At 41.3% G+C, this 18,941-nt stretch overlaps 1 protein-coding gene and 1 pseudogene across 1 annotated transcript in view; both read left to right on the forward strand.

The window, feature by feature from the left end:
- The window catches only part of DOK6 (docking protein 6), a 391,405-nt gene that overhangs the window by 348,112 nt on the left and 24,352 nt on the right, over positions 1 to 18,941 (forward strand). The gene's annotated exons all lie outside the window — the stretch shown is intronic.
- LOC146347152 (U1 spliceosomal RNA) lies at positions 1,818 to 2,009 on the forward strand (annotated as a pseudogene).

An 18,941-nucleotide genomic window follows, 5' to 3' on the forward strand; every position in this document is an offset into this window, starting at 1 on the left:
CTGAGGACTGGGTAAAACGAGCATCCATAAAATGAAAAAGGGATCCTCATGATTTCATATGATTTTGAAAGGGGAGACCCACAAAACCAACATCCAATCACAGAGCACATCTGCCTCTGTAGACTGAACCAGAAAAATCACGGATCCACCACTTGTGGGCACAGCCACAGCACAAAAACATGGATCCTTGGCAGGGATCCTCTTGATTTCATATGATTTTTGCAGAGCAAATCCCCCAAACCAGCAACATATCACAGAGCACATCTGACTCCATGGACTGAACCAGAAAAATCATGGATCTGCCACTTGCGGGTACAGCCAGGGTGCAAAACCAGGGGAAAATGACTCCCCCCATTCCCCGGAAGAAGACAGCTGCCGGCACATGTTTAGAGGGCCTAGGGGCTGGTGGCAGCAGCTCCTCCACCTGGGCGCCCTCCCCTCCTTCCAAGGAAGGAAGAGAGCGCAGTTGAAGGGCGACTCCTGCCCTTCTGCCTATCAGCGGTTGGCAGGCTACGACAGGCAGCATTTTCCCCAGCAGCATTTTCCCCGGCAGCAGCTTCCCCGGTGGCACCAGTGGCAGTGCCCCGCCCCCGAACAAGGGCCCAGGTAAGGTGATGGGGGCTGGGCAGCATGTTGCGGGTGCTGAAGCAGTATTCGGATATCCGAATCCCGCTTCGGCTTCATAGGCTGAGGTGGGTTGGAGACCCCCCAAATCAGCCCAAGCTGAATCAGGCCCACCTCGGAAGTGCGAAAGCGGCTTCTGAGTCAGATCAGGGGGTCCATGCGCAGCCCTACTGTTGACCATTCAGAACCCCTTTCTCAATGTCATCATCCAGCATGAAATTGTCTCAATACCATACAGTCCAGAATAATACCCAGAGTTGACACATGCTGTTGCATTAAAAGTCAGAAATATAATATTCAGATTCTTAGGCAGCAGGAGGGTATTTTTTCTCTGAAAGTGGTTTTTCAGCACTGGGAGCCAAGCTTACTGATGCATATTGTCAAACAGAAATGAAAATTAGAACACTGACTTTTCCACAGTTCTAGCTAGTAGAAGTATTTCTGTCTGTCTTCCACACACGTGCATACACACCTATCCCAGTAGGAGATAATTTTCAGCTTCTACACAGGTATTGGAACCCCCCAATACCTGTGGCCAGTTATAACATGCTGTGTCCATCTACACACAGCATGTTCTAATGAAGTGGTAGTTCCTAAACTTTATCATAAGGCACCCACGACAAGCAAACAGAAACAAACAGTCACTCTCTCCCACAAATTCACTGGATGCCAAAAACATTTTCGTGGCCCATTATGCTCTGCCCTTGCTGTACTTTGCATCTCCCTTTTACCTGTTTACTGTCAGGTCAGTCTGTTATTCTTAAAGAACAGTGCTGTTTGAGCTCTTGAGGAAAGACCAGCTATACTGAAAACTGTCTGGAAGATGTGTGTGTGTGTGTGTGTGTGTGTGTGAGAGAGAGAGAGAGAGAGAGAGAGAATATCACAGCTGTGTCAAAAATTAGATCACTGCTGAAACATTCATTATACAATTAGGTCAGTGGTTCATGTCACTGTTATCATTCTCCTGGCCTACAAATGTAGCAGTTTGTTCCTTACTGAGAAAACTAGAACTTCAGTCATAATTATTATGAACATGTTTCCTGACCTGGATGCTCACAGAGAAAAAGAATTGGATCAGTGTAGATCCCTCTGAGCTGTTAAGATATGAAATGTAAGTGTCCTTGACAGAGCTTTGTTAAACTGTGAAACTTGCTCTACATTTCAGAATAGAGAAGAATGGCCGGGGGGGAAGTTTACATACCAAGCTTTGTGGAATATTAATGAATGAGTTTGTTATCCATAAGAGCTCTTCTGAGTTTTCCCAGGGTGAGGCTCATCCATTGCACTCCGGGTGTGCTGACCCCTGCGATTTCCCCAAATGCGGGAAACTCGACTGCATAATTTGTGGTAGTGAATATTAGAATATTAGAATATTAGAATATTCTTCTTATAGTGAATAATTCCTTGTTTCTTTTTATCATAGAGACATGTATCCCATGCATATATTATCAATGCAGAAAATGCAAATATATGTGAGTAAAGCATCTCACTGGTGCTTGATTGCCTATGTTGGTGCCACCTAAGTGAGAAGTAAAAAGGGTGCATTTTGTAAATATGATGTTTTAAAAATCAACCTCCCATATTTGCCTCTTAAGGGATCGAGCCCTTTGCAAGTGTTCTAGTGAAACACTTGCAAAGGGTCCAAGGTTCTCACCTCCTCCTTCCCCCAAATCCAAAATTTAGCCTGGTTGTCCCAGTCCCCACCAGGAAAAAGATGCCCCACTGAGGCCATGGAAGCACCATTGCCTGTCCCTGCTCTAAAGATAAGTTCTAGCTTTGCAGGGACAAGAAAGAGGGAAGGCACCTTGCAGGATCAAGGCGAGCATAGTATTCTGTGAGCAGTGCTGTGTTCACCTTGAACCTGGTGACAAGCATTTGAGCAATGGTGCTCACTTCTGTGAGTGCCTCTCAAATGCTCAAGACATCCCTATTTACTGGAACTGAAGAGGGATGCTGTGTACTTATAGCTGGTCCCAGCTGCAGCTAGGGTTGCTAGATGCAATACAGAACAGAGATTTTAGGTCTTCAGTTGTTGTAGAAAAGGGATGATTTGAGGACATTTGTGGTTTCCTGCAGTGGTTGGAGAAGCTGTACCTATCCCTTCCACTCCACTCCAAAGGGAACATAAGTTTGTCCTGCATTCTAAAACTCATATCAGAGGACCAGGCTTTTAGGTAGGAGGTGGTCAGCTTCAGTGCCATGGTGTGATGTCATCTTGCACACTGATATGTGCAACACTTTTGACTACAATCCAAACAGATGTATGGACATTTACATTCATTTGTTTTATTGGTATGTAGGGCTGATGATGCCAGAAAAGTGTGTGAGATAGATATAGATATATATATACAGTATACTCTGTGTGTGTGTGTGTGTGTATGTATGTGTGTGTGTGTGTGTGTGTGTGTATATATATATATATATATATATATATATGGTATACATCCAAGGTAGCCAGAGACACAAGGTTCTGGTTGGCCAAGTTAATGTAACATACATACACACATATACCCCTTCTTCTTTTTTCTTCTTTTTTGTGTGACCTACCATAAATTGAGATGCAAAATACCAGTATTGCCTTGAAACATGAACAAAGCTTCGTTAAATATGGTATTTATAATATCATAACCTTATCTGTGCTGTGCTTCTTGCCATCCCGCCATCATCACAGGCACGCCTTGTGGGAACGCGGGAGAGGGCCTTCTCGGTGGCTGCCCCAAGGCTCTGGAACTCCCTTCCCAGGGAGGCAAGAGTGGCACCCTCTTTGATATGTTTCCGTAGGCATGCAAAAACTTTTTTGTTCCAGCAGGCCTTTGGGGATAACTAGTCTGGACCTGTGAAAATGTGACGTATGGATATTATTTTTGTTGTTGTGGTTGTCTTTTAATGTTTTAATATTTTTACAATTTTAATATTGATGATTTAATTATATTTTTAACTTTTGTACAGTTGTATTTATATTTATATTCATAGATTTTAATTGTAGAAGTTTTAATGTTGTAAGGCCACCTTGAGTCCCAGTATTGGGGGAAAGGCGGGATATAAATAAATATAATTAATAGATAGATGATAGATAGATAGATAGATAGATAGATAGATAGATAGATAGGCTGAAAGTACATAATGTGACTAAGCTTAACCATGGGGTTTCCATGCATCTTGTGTTGAAAATCATAAATAGCTAGCTAAGAACTAAACAAGCAATCATGAATCATATTGATGGAAAAATGTTAGAAATTAATAGAAGAAAATCCTTGTCTGTCTTTATTATATCAGAAGACCTCATTAAAGCATGTATCTAGTTTAGTATCATAACTTTGAACTATGTCCAAGATTAATTTATAATTGCACAGTGCTTTTACCACTGATTTATGTTGCACTTCATGCCCTGTGAAGCATAATTAAAGTAGCAGGTTGCCTACACATGGACCTCTTTGCTAGATTGTATTCTGCACTTATAAAATGTCATGTAAGAGAAAACCCCAATAATTGTTCAGTACCAGGGTTGATTTGTGCTGTGATTCCTATAGGTCTGTAACCACATCTGCCAGCCAAATGAATTCAACATTGATAATTATAATGAGAGTAATATAAAACAATTGTTTGAACTGGCCATTGAGACTATTTGCTCACCAGATCTTGAAATAAATCAGGCATTGTATTAGCCACAAACCAAGGCATAAGTAAATGTGCTGAAGGCTTGTAGAAGTCCCAGTAGGGGTTAACTGAATCTGCGTTCTGTGCTGGATTGTGACCCTTGTAATTATCCCTTGTAAGGCTAACTATAAAAACAACAACACTGTATTTGCTGAAAGGTTCAGATTGGATCCAGACTTAGCAATACTTAGAGTTGATCCATTAAAATCAATGGGACTTACATTAGTCATGACAAAGTTATGTCCTATTGATTTCAGTGGGTCTACCCTAATATGACTAAGTCTGGATCCAACTCACAGTGTAGTAAACTGAGGGATAACACAACAATAAGCATTGATATCATCCTCATCAAGTAAGATTTGTAAAAGAGCTGCAATGCAAGTGGGACCTGAAACAAATGTTGCCGTGGGGAGAGCTCCCATTCAGGGTCCCCACCAGCCATGCCCTATTCCAGAAGACTCCATTCTGCCAGCACTCTGCACTCTGCACACAGTTTTTCATTTCCCCCCCCCCAGCAGTGGGTCAGCATTCTGTACCCACTCAGCATGCTCAGTCCTTTCTGCATGGATAGTGCCATTTTGGCTATATAAGGATCCATATGTACTCGGAGAATGAGCTCACTATTAGTGCTAGGTTCTGTACATAGGTAAAAGCAAACTAGTGTCACAGACTCTCATTCTAAATGCTTGTATTCTGCTAAAGGATTTTCCATAACACATTTGTGTGTTACATCGTAATTAACACAAACATGGAGATGGGGGCGGGGGGGGGGAGATGTGGCTGAAATAAAACATACTTCAAATGTTTAGCTGTTGTTGTTGTTGTTGTTAAGCTTTGGTTTTGTTACAAAGCTTCATATCTGGTTCAGAGCATAACGAGATGTCCTGGGTGAGTGGGGTTCCCTGTGGATTTCAATGTCAGAGGCAGATCTTTATGTGCAAAGGCAATGCACGCCTAACACTGAAGTTAGCAGGAAAGTCCTAGTGTGCATGCGTTAACTGAAGTGAATAGAGGTTTCATGGTGCTTCTGTTTTGCCACCATGGGCATCTTTTTATAAAAGAAAGAGAAGTTCTTCGTGTTATTTTATTTGATATGCATCTTCATCATCCTGAAAATACTAAAATTGAAATGAGATGATATAACATCCCCTGAAGTGTTGTAAGATTACAGCCAGTCATCAAGATTTTTTTTAGACTTCAGTCATAAATGCAGACAAAATGTGCTTCTTGTGCTGGGTTCACAATGCAACTTGATTATAGCTCTCAGAGGGCTGAAGTAACAAACGGCTTAGAAAAAAGGTAGCCAAATTTTGCCCCAGTAATGGTCATACTGGAAATTTATGAGGAGCCCTAGAGAGACATACTGAGTTCCTTCAGATGGAGCCAATAGCCTGCGTAGCTCAAGAGGGTGCACTGCATATTGGTTACAATGATTTCCGTAGATTTCATACGAACAACTAAGCATACCGAAGCCACATTAGAGGACTCTGTGGATTCCATTTTCTGTTGTTACATATTTTGTGTGCCAGCAACCTGTTAAATAACCTATAACAATAAAGCAAATGTCCTTCCACCCCTGAAAATTGCATAACCAGTATTACACAGAGGGGAAAACAATCCCTATTGCCTGGCAGTAAACTTTAGCATGTATAATTTTTTAGAAGAATGCAGAATAAGCAAGAAACACTTCCTTGGTGCAGCACTTTTATAAAATACTGCATCTTTTGCCACTTTTTAGGGGATTGGAGTAAACACAAGCCCAAAAGGCAATATATGTTATAGTTTATCTATTTAGTAAGAAGGCAGTATATTTTGTACTTATCACCTCGCAGCACGTGTACAGGTCGCAGGACACACAAGTACTTGGTCCATATTGTCCCTGGGGTTTACCAGCGCTACTTATGATTTTGACCTATGACAGTTGAATTAGCATCTTCTGCTTTCCTGGCACATACATTGTCTGCTGTGTATGCTCAGACTCCCACAGTCCCTTACACAGGTCACAGAGACTGGAGATGTGTGCTGATGAGTGATCAGGAAAATAAGACAGAGGCAGTGGTGGCTAACGAAGATATGCAGAAGCACAAATGGACAATGTGGCAACATTTGAATAAATTTAAATGTTAAAGTCAGCCAAATACATTTTACATGTGTATGTGTAATTATTTATTTGCTTATCCATTTAGACTTCTGACATATTCAGAAGGTTGGATAAGAACATTTTAAAACCATAGCAATAAATTATAGATGGGGTGGGGGGAATTGACAGATTGCAGGTTTGCAGCTTGGTTGGTCTTGATGGAATGTTTCCATTTTGCTGCTGTCTCGTCATCTCCAGGGTCACTGATGAATATTCTTTCATTTTCCCATAGTTTTGCGAGTGAAATCAGACAATATAATTATGGGCTTAAAAGAAAAAAGAGTTAAGGCTGCAATCATGTGCACACTTGCCCAGGAGTAAACCCCACTGAACACAGTAGACATACTTCTGAGTAACCATTACTTGGAGCTTCTCTTCTCAAACTGGTACAAGGTTGTCCACCTAAAACTCAGTTGTACAGATGGATGAGTCACCTCTCAGGGTTGGGCAGTCTGCATCTTGTAATATCTCACTTTCTTATGGATAAGCGCAGCTCAACAGAAGCCAGAATGGAAGGACGTATTTTAAAGACCATCTGTCCTTGTAGATAGCAGGAACAATAAAGAAAAGAAAACGGTCAGCAAATCAACCCAGACAAAACCCTTTCAGTTGGGCACCTCTTTTATCTGGCAAAGCTCACTTTGACTTTGTCGTGGTGGGTGTGTGGGGTGCGGTGTGGATAGCCATGCCTCATACATTTATTGTGGTACTTAATAAATTTTTGCACAATCTGACTTCAAGTAATGTGCTTACAGGTAATGGCTGACAGAGATAAAGTGACCCCTGGTGTTGAAAATCTTTATATGCAAGCTGAAATCTGTGTTACCATAAGAGGACTGGTGTAACAGGGCACTACTCCCTCTGAACATTATTTTGCCTTTCCTAAAGAACTAACATTTATTCCATGTTTTTTTTTCCTTAACATTAAGGCATGATCCAGAAAAGTTAAGCATTTTTACATCCCATTTATTGCAATGAGTGAGTTATATACATGCTTAATTTTCCACTTCACTGGAGAGATAGAAGAATATTTGCTCTTATATGGATTGTCTGACTTTTTTTTTTACTCCCCCCCCCCACTATTAAAATGCTTTATTTCTGAACTTCTGAATTTTCTGAAAGGAAAACTATATTGAATTCTGACAGGCATATCTTCCCTTTTCTCTACCCTAAATTTAAGGTAAATCAAATGGATTTTTTTAATGTTTTAATGAGAGCTCAGTCTCATGCTTTGATTTGCCAGTAAAGAAGCTATAAGCAGGTAGTTCCCCAAATCTACCCTGTCAGTGCATTGCCTGTAGAATTCTGCTGACACCAGAAGCAACTCCAGAAAGATGGCTAGTGGTCAGTATAACTACTAGCAACCACATGGGCAGTAATAGAGAAGCACACCATAGTCACATGGTACAAATGATTGGTACCTTAAATATATTTTGGCCATCACTTCAGCTATGATCATTCCAATCCAGAACAACCTCCATGAAGCCACCTCTGTGAAGACAGAACTTGATGTTAGTAATAACTTGTTATATGGGCTGTGCACTCAGAGCCAGTGTCAGGGTAGACATGGTTGAGCACCTGCTGAGAGCCCACACCCCAGCAGGGCCCCACTGACAAGAGCACCCTGGACTTGCCCCTCCTCTTCACTGTTGCAACCTGCTTGTTCACCTGCCCCTCGCTTTGTCCCACACGATGGTGGTGGTGAGAAGGGAAAGCAGTAGATGCCAATCCCTACTTCAGGAGTGGGCAGAAAAGAGATCTCCAGATGATGTTGACATCAGTTCCCAGAAGCCCCTGCCGGCATGGCCAATGGTCAGGGTTGCTGGGAGCTGAAGTTCAAAACACCTGGAGCTCTACTTTCTGCCCACCCCTGCTCCCTGGCTTGATGCCTTTAGGTGAGAGCAATGATGAGAAAGAACATGAGGAGCAGCTGGTGACACTGGTGATGAGAAAGTAGACTCACTGGAGGAGGGGATCCGTTGAAGGTGTCTTACCCTCAAAAACCTGGAGCCAGCACTATGTGCACTGACATACAGCATGTCATGACACCCATGCTTTGCTTGGTATTCAGCTATAGCTGCACCAGTACGGTAACTTTCAGCATTGTATATATCTTCTGGCTCAAGGAACCAGGCTCTGATATAATGCATGAACAAAACGTGATCTGTTCCTCTCCTTTTGCCATTGCCCTAGCTGAGGACCCTCGTAATAATGGCATTTTTATCTCGTTTGGGGTAGTACTTTGCCTGAGAAATTACTGTAATGGTTCTTCTTCAAAGTTAATAATCTTTAGTGATTGCTTATCCCCGCGTAGCATTACGTTGCAGTTATGGCTTGTTGACTATAAAATTTCCTCCTGGGATGCTATAATGAGGCATCCATAATAAGGTGCTACGGCTTCAGTAGATGTAGAATATATAAAGTAGTTGCAGTGGAAAAGGTACTCCTTGCTATGTGACTGATGGTGCCCATGATTTTGCTATCTGGAGCTTTTGAGGGAAAGTATAGTAATACAGTAGCATTCCACAACTGTTGTATGATCATCAGAATGCATTTTATTGCTGTGTCATGGATGGATGTCTTACCTTTTGATAGACAGCTGGATCAGATTAAGAACTGCACTGGTATAGGTTTTGCTAAAGTATATCAGGTTTGTGTCAGTGGTACAGTTTAAGAAGGACAGCCATAGTTCTAAAAGGCCAAGGGCCTGCTCAAAAGATTGTAAAAAGACCTGATTGTTCCTATGGGCAATCAAAGGCTGTGTCACTCAAAGCAAGACAGACACAAAAATAATGGATTCCATGGCCCTGAATTGTATTCTGGTCCCAGTTGTAGATTCTGTTGCAAAGAGTAGATTCAAGCAACTGCTTCCCCCTGCCTCTCACCCACCCCAATTGCATGGTGATACATGTTGAACCCGGTTGTCTGAAGCAATCTAGTGGATGACACTTCAGTGCCATCATCACAGTATCAGAAAGCACGATTTTTGACCTTGTCATGTGGCAGCATTTGAAACAACCAGGCATTAAACTCCTTCAGACAAGTCATGGTTTAGGGCCAAACAAAACTTCATTAAAACATGCACGCTAGCTTTCTCTACTCTTCTGTAAGCACATGGATGGGGGAGAAGCTTAAATCCATCTCTCATGGATCATCATGGTGCCAATCTGAATTGGGACTGCATGTGCTTACAGAACAGTAGAGAAAGCTAGCATGAATTGCTCCACTACATTTCTTTTAATGACTGTTTAGTTCGGCCCTTAGTTGTGGTGTATCACAGAATGAAAAAAAGTGTCATGAGAAATATCCATGCAACCTGCTCACAATTGCTGCATATTTACTCAGTGGGAAGTGTGCATAGGGTAGGAGCCATTGTCATAAAGATAGGAAGGACAGAACAGAGGCAAGGAGACTGAGCCAGATTGTCAAACATATAGCATGTTGTCCAAATGGACCAAAAATTATGGCAGAGAAAACAGCCAGTACTTTTGTCCTTATGTAAATTATAAAAGGGAAAATATAGTTTAGACATCACACCTAATAAGTGATGTTTGAAAGGCCTGGTTTATTTTATGTAGATTCAGAGAATTTAAATTGGAAGGTACCTTGGAGGTCATCTAGTCCAACCCACTGCTTAATATGAGTTCCACAATGCAGTATGTAACCACAGCATCCCTGACATATGGTGGTATAGCCTCTGCTTAAATATCGTCAGTAAAGAAGAGTCCACCACTTCCCAGTGCAGTCTGATCCATTGCTGAACAGCCTCTACTGTTAGGAATTTTCTGCCAATATTTAACCGAAATCTGCTTCCCTGCAGTTTCCACCTACTGGGGCTAGTTCTGCCCTCTGGGGCAGCAGAGAACAAGTCTGCTTCAACATCTGCATGACAGATATTTGAAGGTAGCTGTCATGTTCCCCCTAATCATCTTTCATCCAGGTTAAACATACCCAGGTCTTTCAGATATTCCTCATAGGACACGCCTGATCATCTACCTTCCTGACTCTGGTACCAGATAGTATTAACTAGCTCAAGAAGCTATGATTTTGTGCTATGCATTTTGTGTTGTACAGCCAATAATATAAATAATATAATTCAAGCTATGATTATTTATTATTTAATGCCACTGTCTTGGTCCTTATGTATATTATAGTTTGGGGGGAAATTATACTAATATTTGTACAGCACCATCAAAGTATACAGCACTTTGCAGAGTTTTATAAGCACAAAAGAGGCCAGGTCTCTGCCCTGAAGAAGTTTACAAGCTAAATAATATCAGAGTGGGGGAAGGAAAGGGTAGCAAGGGATGAATGTGAATCAATGCAATTACACAATTGTAGGCTATATTACAGAATGTGCAACTGTGTTTGCTCCAATTTTAGCCTCAGTGTGTATCTGAGAATAGAGAAAACAAAATGTCATACCAATTATATCAGCCACAGATAGTGTAAAGAAAGCTGGCTCCTATGTGAAGTTGTGGCTGGAGTCTCAATTATTGGATTAGGCAGAGCTTGCTTCAAATGTCTCTTTGCTCTGCTGTCATGCTTCTCTGTGCCAGTGGCTTGAGCATACTTAGAGGTGAGTCAAGTGTGACTCTGAGTAAACAGACATTGCCTTGAAAAGTGTGTTTCCGATTACTAACAAGCACTGTGTGTATCAGCCTTGGGGTGCCTCTTTCTATCAGTTCAGGTTGCGTCTCTTAAAGCAACCTTCCCCATCTACATGTGCTGGACTACAACTCCCAGCATTCCCTAGCCAGCCCACCAGGTTGGGGAAGGCAAAGTAACTCAGCTGAAATACAGAGTCAACCACAGTAGCTGTCAAACAGAGAGTACCGCCATTGTGAAGGAAGATGGATGACCTCAAATGACTGCCAAGCCATCTGGATAACCACTTAAAGCTAAGCTTTCCATATGACACTTGCACCATGTGGAGGAAGTGGTTAGCTGTAGCCTCCGGCCTTACAGTTGCACCCATTAGGCTGGATCTAGACTACATTAGCTGGAGCTGCATCATGGGCTACACTGACAAATCACAAATGTGAGCAAGCTATAAGTAATAATTAACTATTGTTTTCATTAAGTTTAATGAGGAAGCTATTTTATATTGTGTTGAGCACCCAAAATATTAAATCAGATCAGAGCCTCCAATGCCAGTTGCTCAGGATTACCTGTGAATCTCTGGGGGCTTTGTTGATTCCCATGGTACTCGCTCCATGCAAGTATATCAAGAGCTGTTGCTTAGAAGTAACCCTTATTGGCCTACAAAGCAAATTAAAACAAGCCTATCAACATAATGCAGTGTGATGCCCTTTCTTGTGAAGCCACCCCAATTTTTGAAAAGAAAATTAAAAATGCCAAGGCTGCAATCTTATGGCCCTTGGAAGGGTGTCCTAGGGGATATAGAAGGGGCATTGAACCTCTTTCAGTCTGAGGACTGAGGGGTTCATCACACAGGGGCAGAAATCCTCATCAATACCAGGGCTTTCTCCATCCAGTTTCATCGCAGGATTAGACTGGGCTCCTTTACACAGTTGTTTCTATCTTGTTATATTCCGTTCCTTACCTTTTCATGGGGTGGCTACTTTTCTGCAAAAGGCCATTACTGGGGGCATCGTGAAATTTCCTCCCTTGATCCTTCCCCTTCCCCTCCCCTAGCAGATTACTGGTGGTCTGGCCATGATTGACACGCAGTGTGGGTGGACAGCAACCTCCTGCCTGAACCCTGCCCCCACAGGCACTGGCTTCCCAGTGAACTGCTGGAATGCTGGCATGCCAGCATGCGGGCCATTCTGTGTTGTGGAGTAAGCTGAAGTCGGGAGCAAAAGTCGGGGCATTGTATTTAGTCACAGCATGGCAGCAAGCCAGCAGGTCAGTATACTGACACGCCCACCACCCTGATGTCACTGCTGTCGTCATCATGACTGCACCCCCAACAAACCAAAACAACCGCCCACAGCCACACACACACAGCGGTTTCTTCGTGCTATGGGAGAAATACACAGGGAGGTTGTAGTGCTCCTGTTGCGTGGGCTGAAAAATTAGTGCATTTTTTCTGTTTGGGGATAACATGGGATAGGCAGGGGGAAATGGCAGGAAAATCACTGGAGGATTATGACGTCATGTAATGGACCCGCAAACTTCCGTGACTGGCCAATCATGAATGTGAAATAAATTGCAGGTGTAGAGATGCCCTGAATTTCCAGCCTTCATGGAATGTTCTGCATCACTTGCCTCCTCAATGTCAGAACAGGGATTAGGATATGGATGACGGAGCACTCCGAATCTAAAGACAGGATTGCCCTGCCTATGATGTCAACACATCCACATGTTTTGTAACTATCCAGTAATGTTGCCATTAATGTTCCATTAATATTTTAGACAAGAAGAAACTCTGGTCTGGCACCTGAGACTCCTCTAATGAGAATAGTTTTGATTAATGAACTGGGATACTAACCTCTAAATCTTAGAATCTAAGGTAACAATAACATTCCAGGTGATACAAAATCACAAGTCTTCAGGAGAGCAGAAGAAGTGGTAATTATCTGGAAGTGAGTGTTTGCTTTGATTCCACTGACTGCTTTGATATTGTCCTTTTATATTGTGGCATTTTAAAGTTCTTGTTAATGTTTTTGTTTTAATTTGTTTTAATTTAATTTTTTGTATCTGCTACCCTGGGAACCTGTTGAAGGGTGGGGTATCAATTGAATAAATACATCAAGTTTAAAAACAAAACCCGAATAATTAAAAGCAAATGAGAGATTAACAAATAAGCACATATTACCAGGGGCCCTGGCAGCAGGCCCTCATCATTCTTGGTAATCCCTGGGCCATTATCAGATTCAAAGGGACAAAATAATTGGCAATGCCTTCATAATTCCAGTATTCAAATATCCTTTATCACTGCTTATCACTATGGTAAAGGTTGAAGCTACTGAGAAGCAGTTCCCAATCGGTTATGGTAAGTGTGAAGGAGGCCAGACTAATATCAGAATGTGTGATGTTACAGTGCAAAGTGAGATGCCTGCGGATGTTACTCATCCATGCTAGTGTTTCTTCATGCTGCTGCATCAGCAGTGGACATGGCATATTGGTAGCATGAAAACTCCAGCAAAGCAGGATTATGGCAGGACAGGAACAGAGGCAGGTCTAGAAATGACACACAACCCTAAAGACCTTTCCACAACAATGGAATCTTTTACATTTACGGATCATTGTGCAGCTGAGATATTGTAGCAGCTTGTTCTAAAAGGACTGCTACTGACAGGCAGTAAAGCAAGATCGTCTTGATGTGACTGTAGCGGCGTTGATTTAAGCTCCTGTTCACACCACTTATTTATAGGATCAGGCTGCGTTTAATTGTCAGAATTGTGGTGGTGGTTTTTCCCCGCATAGAAACAGAAATCAAGTTGCAGATAAGGTTTCTGAAACCATGCTAATTTGGAACCTCATTGTGCTTAAAAGTAAGCTCATCTTTGAATGTTATATTAAGTAGAAATGAGATTACAGCATGCTGAAGTGCTGTGTTAATAGTGAGTTTATCTTACATATAATTACTATCTAAATACATTACTTAAGTTGGGGGAAAAGATATTGCTTCATAGTCAGTAAATGGCGACATTATAAATATTATCTTCTGAAAATTACTACATCTTGTTCTAATAACAAGAATCAAAACCATCCCCCTCCTGCAGCCTTTTCAAATACCTATTCTGGTTGTCAGTGGATTAGGGAAGGTATTAAACAGATGGGCCAGCATGTTCATTAGCGACCGCTGTGGAAGAATCCAAAAAGACATATTAGAAAGAAGCAGGTGGCAAGGGAGAGTGTGGACAGATTTTAAAGACCTTTACTCTCACGAATGGAAGCTTTTCTTCTTAAAATTGTGATATTAGCTCACAATTATAAAATGAATTGTGAGGATTTTTATAAAATAGCATCTCTAGATTTAAGTAATACCACAAGGCAAGAAGAGATATGTAGCAAAAGCAGATACAGTGTAAGACTTCTTTAATGAGTAATGTTCTCCTTCAGGGCAAAAACCTGAAAAAATATAGTTGCATTATATTTCCAGAAATATAGAAATTGTCTTAAACCCCACTGCAGTTTGGCTTCTTCAAATGTTCCTTGAAGGCACATTCTTTGTCTGTTGTGCTAAGAATGTGTTAATTCAGACACTTTAGCTTACTTGTGCAAAGTGTTATGCTGACAGTTTGCATGCATGTCTGTAACTTTGCATGTGCTTCTGAATGAAATGTCTCTGTATCAGTACATTCAAATCGTGGAGCCTCAGAATGAATCTATGTGTGCATGGCTTGCTGGTTCGTTCTTCCAACCTCCTTGTCACAGTAAACTGCTTAGGGCTAATAGCTTGGGTCTCAACGACTGGCTTTTTGTCTTCCTGAGTTTTCCAAGTAGATTTACCAGTAGGTTTCCAGCAGCATCATAATAGTTTCATTGGTACCAGATGAGAAAAGACAACTTAATGTTTTGCCTGGAGAAGAGGAGACTGAGGTGGGAAATGAGAGCAATCTCAAATATCTGAAGGGTTCTTCTCTATTACACCACAGGGGAGGACTAGATCTAAAGGGCTTAAGCTACAGGTGGATAGATTTTGCTTGAATGTTTGGAGAAACCTCTTAATTATAAGAGGAGTTCAACATGGAACCAATTCCCTTCTGGTGTTGTGGCTCTCCCTTGCTGGGCGTCTTCAATTTTCTTCATCAAGCAAGGGGTTGTACTAGATAGGCTACAAGGCCATGTTCAACTGTATGGTTCTATGATTAAAATATTAATATATAGCTTTTCATATAATGTAACTGTCTCTAATTACAAGGGGTAATGGTTAGATTCTAGTACTTGACCTAGTAAATTACTGTCCGTGTAATTGCTTTGTTAAAAATGGGTTACTATGAGTTCCTCAACCCAGAATTTTTCAGGATTCAGGTCCTTCCCCAGGTTCTCTGGGCGCGAAATCTCAGAGTGGGCACTAGATGCGCCATCTCAATGCATGCACATGTACGCTAAGGAGCCATGTGATGAACAGCCTGCCATTTCACACAATGCAGCTGCTGAATTATACTTTGAACCATTGAGATGATAGGCAATTGCAGAGTAAATTAATGCAGCACACAGAAAGCAGAGGCACTGTGAGCAGTGTGGTATCAGAGTATGTCTCAGTTTGGGGAATATTGGAAGATAAGGCTTAATTTTTTTTAAGTTTCAAAAATATGTTTATAAAGTCCTTGTTCCACATATCCCCTTAAGATATAATATTAAAAGGAGATGGTTGTTTTACATGTTATTGTCTATGTACGTAACTGTGAACCTGTGACCTGTGAACCTGTGACCTGTGTACATTTTTAATGTATTCATTAAAAATGTACAATATTAAGGGTGGAAACCGCTTCTGAGTTCTGATTTTATTTTTATGCACTGTGTAAAAGCATACCTTAAACATTTTTAAAGTTATAATCCATGAGAGCTAACCCTTGCAGCCACTTTGAGCTGTTACTATGTAATTGTTCTTTATAAGCTCATAATTCATTTAATATGATTCTGGCTTTTGTAGTGCAAAACCTAGAACCAAGACTGCAGCCTTCCATTTTCCCCTAGTACTATGATATAAATAAAGTAGGCTGTTGTCTTTAAGGTACCACTGGACTCTCTGGCGATATTGTCCTGGTGCAGATATAAAACTAATTTATCTAGGGCTGGGGTCTCCATCTCTCTTGAAACCCAACAAGCTCCCTGCCTTTTTTTCCTCAAGATTTTTAATCCCCCCCCCCCCAATTTGGGTTCAAAAGAGTGGTTTTGTGTTTTGGAGCTCAAACCCCACTTCTGCCTAATATTTAAATTCTTGGGCAAATTACTTTTATTTTAGTCTCACCAGTTTGTCTTCTGGAAAAAATGAGTGTTTTGTTACCAGCCATGCCCACCATGGCAGCCATTTTATGTATGAGCAAGGCCCCAGCAGCCATTTTACTAGACCACCCATGACAATCTCTTAAAATTCCAGATCTGTTCACCATCCCAAAAGGATTGGGAACCTCTGATCTAGGGCCAAAGTAGACAGGAAATGAGAGTTGCATAAACTTTTTTATTTTTCAAAAAAAATCTTGTGGGGGAACATGCAATTTGGATCAGAGCTGCAGTGCGTGACAGGAAAGGTTTACTCTTTTGCCCCTGTGCCAAGGCACTGATCTAGAATGCCTCATAGAGCTGCTATTAACCATGGAGAGGAAATCATACAGGCATAATTTATGCCTGTATATTTTTCCCTCCACAGCTATCAGTTCTGGAAAGCAATCTGGCTGAGTCACATGTGGACTATACACTCTGCAGCCCTGATCCAGACTGGGGCCCCTACAGCTGCTTTTTGAAAAAGATGTCAGGAGGTTCAAACTATGCAACTCCAATATCACATCTAGTCTGGCCAAAATACATCACATATCAGATCATCTAAATTATGTATGCTAAGACTGGATTGAGAGATCCTGTGATGTCAGACGTTCCCACAGTGAAATAACTGCTTTTCCAATCAAGGTTTTAATTGACATGGCAATCAATGCGCTATTTCCTGTGTGGCTGGAGTTCCAGATTCCATAGAGTTGTGCAAGCATAGGCTGCCCCTGTTCCGAAAGCCATGTGGAGTTCTATTTAACTTGATATGCCAGGGATATGGACTTCCTTCTTCACGGTACATGTGTTATCACTAATCTTTAGGCACTTCTCTATATCTGGAAAAGATGGAATAGCATATGATGCAGCATGGGACATCCTGAGACTCTAAATTAAGAGTAATGAAATATCTGGCTGGAAACAGAAGTTTTTAAAAAACAAAACATTATTTAATAGTAAAAGGTTGGAAGTGGGATGGTGTTCATCATGCAGAATCAATAATCAAGGTGGTTTAGTCATTATTGGGCTGAGCTCTATTATAATAAATTCTAGATGTTGTTTCAGTAGAAATCATTTGTGCATTATCACTAATGGCATTGTTATCCCACACTTCAGCTGTTTCATCTGCAGTCTGATGCATTCAGCTGAATACACCACTTAGCTTTGTTCTCCGATTGATTTGGCGTTAACGAAAAGTGAAATATGGTTATTACAGCCAAATTACTTTTAGACAGCCTTATTTTCCAAGAAGACAAACTGTAAATGCAACTGTTTCTCATTGTGACTTTGGGGGATTGTTTGCTTTTTCTCTTCTTTATAACTGATTTTACGCTCTTTAAATGAGCATTTCTTTAGCTTTTGCTTGCTGTTTATACTGGAAAACCAAAACTGGCATCCATAAAGTTTATTGTGTATATTTGCAGTGGTGTATTGTTGTGTATAACAAAGAGTGGATTACCATTTTCTTCTTGCTCACTATTTTCTAATGTATTAAAACTGTATTCCAGATTCTACTATTCTTTGAGTAGGAAGCAATCCCAAACTTGAATAATGCTGTCTGTATCACTTCTATCTAGAAGGTTGCTTCCATTCATTCCATTCACTGTAAACTATGCAATCTATATCAACGTTTGCATCTTTTCTAAGAATTGAAATTTTCCAAAGTATCTAACTACTCAATGTTCAGTCCACATGTTTTAGGTAATTTATGGCTGGCTGAGGGATGCTGGGAGTTGTAGGACTTATTTTGCTCTAAACATGCGTAGGATTGCACAGCAATTGTTTGAATGTATACCCTTCATGGAGCTCATGGTGTCTTGCAACAGTTTAAAAGTGGGGGGGCGGGGGCGGGAGGCTTATTCCACCTCATTCCCATCCGTGAAGGGAAACCATTTTCTATAGCCAATGTCTTATGCTTGCATGTTAACCCCTTCCCTTTCATCTACTTTACTATTAATCTCATTGATTATTAAATGGGGGGTCGGTTCCATGAAATTATTTTGTCTGGAATAAACATACTGAGGAACACAGCCTAAATGAATAGCATGATAGCCACATACACACTGATTTGTTTCGGTCTACATAAAGCATGGGAATATTCCTTCTGTATCTGCAGAGCTTAGATACAGATCTTCAAAGGCAATTGTTGTTGTTGTTCAGTCGTTTAGTCGTGTCCGACTCTTCGTGACCCCATGGACCATAGCACGCCAGGCCTTCCTGTCCTCTGCTCTCTCCCGGAGCGTGCTCAAGTTCATATTCATTGCATCCGTGATGCTATCTAGCCATCTCATCCTCTGTCGTCCCCTTCTCCTTTTGCCTTCAGTCTTTCCCAGCATCAGGGTCTTTTCCAGAGAGTTTTCTCTTCGCATTAGGTGGCCAAAATATTTGAGCTTCAGCTTCAGTATCTGTCCTTCCAATGAGCAGTCAGGGTTGATTTCCTTTAGGATGGATTGATTTGACCTCCTTGCAGTCCAGGGGACTCGTAAGAGTCTTCTCCAGCACCACAGTTCGAAAGCATCAATTCTTCGGCACTCAGCCTTCCTTATAGTCCAGCTCTCACAGCCATACATTACTACTGGGAAAACCATAGCTTTGATTAGACGGACCTTTGTCGGCGAGG

This window comes from Heloderma suspectum, chromosome 4, assembly GCF_057233095.1.
Source record: "Heloderma suspectum isolate Gila_16-S chromosome 4, 16-S_ref, whole genome shotgun sequence".
Classification (NCBI taxonomy): domain Eukaryota; kingdom Metazoa; phylum Chordata; class Lepidosauria; order Squamata; family Helodermatidae; genus Heloderma; species Heloderma suspectum.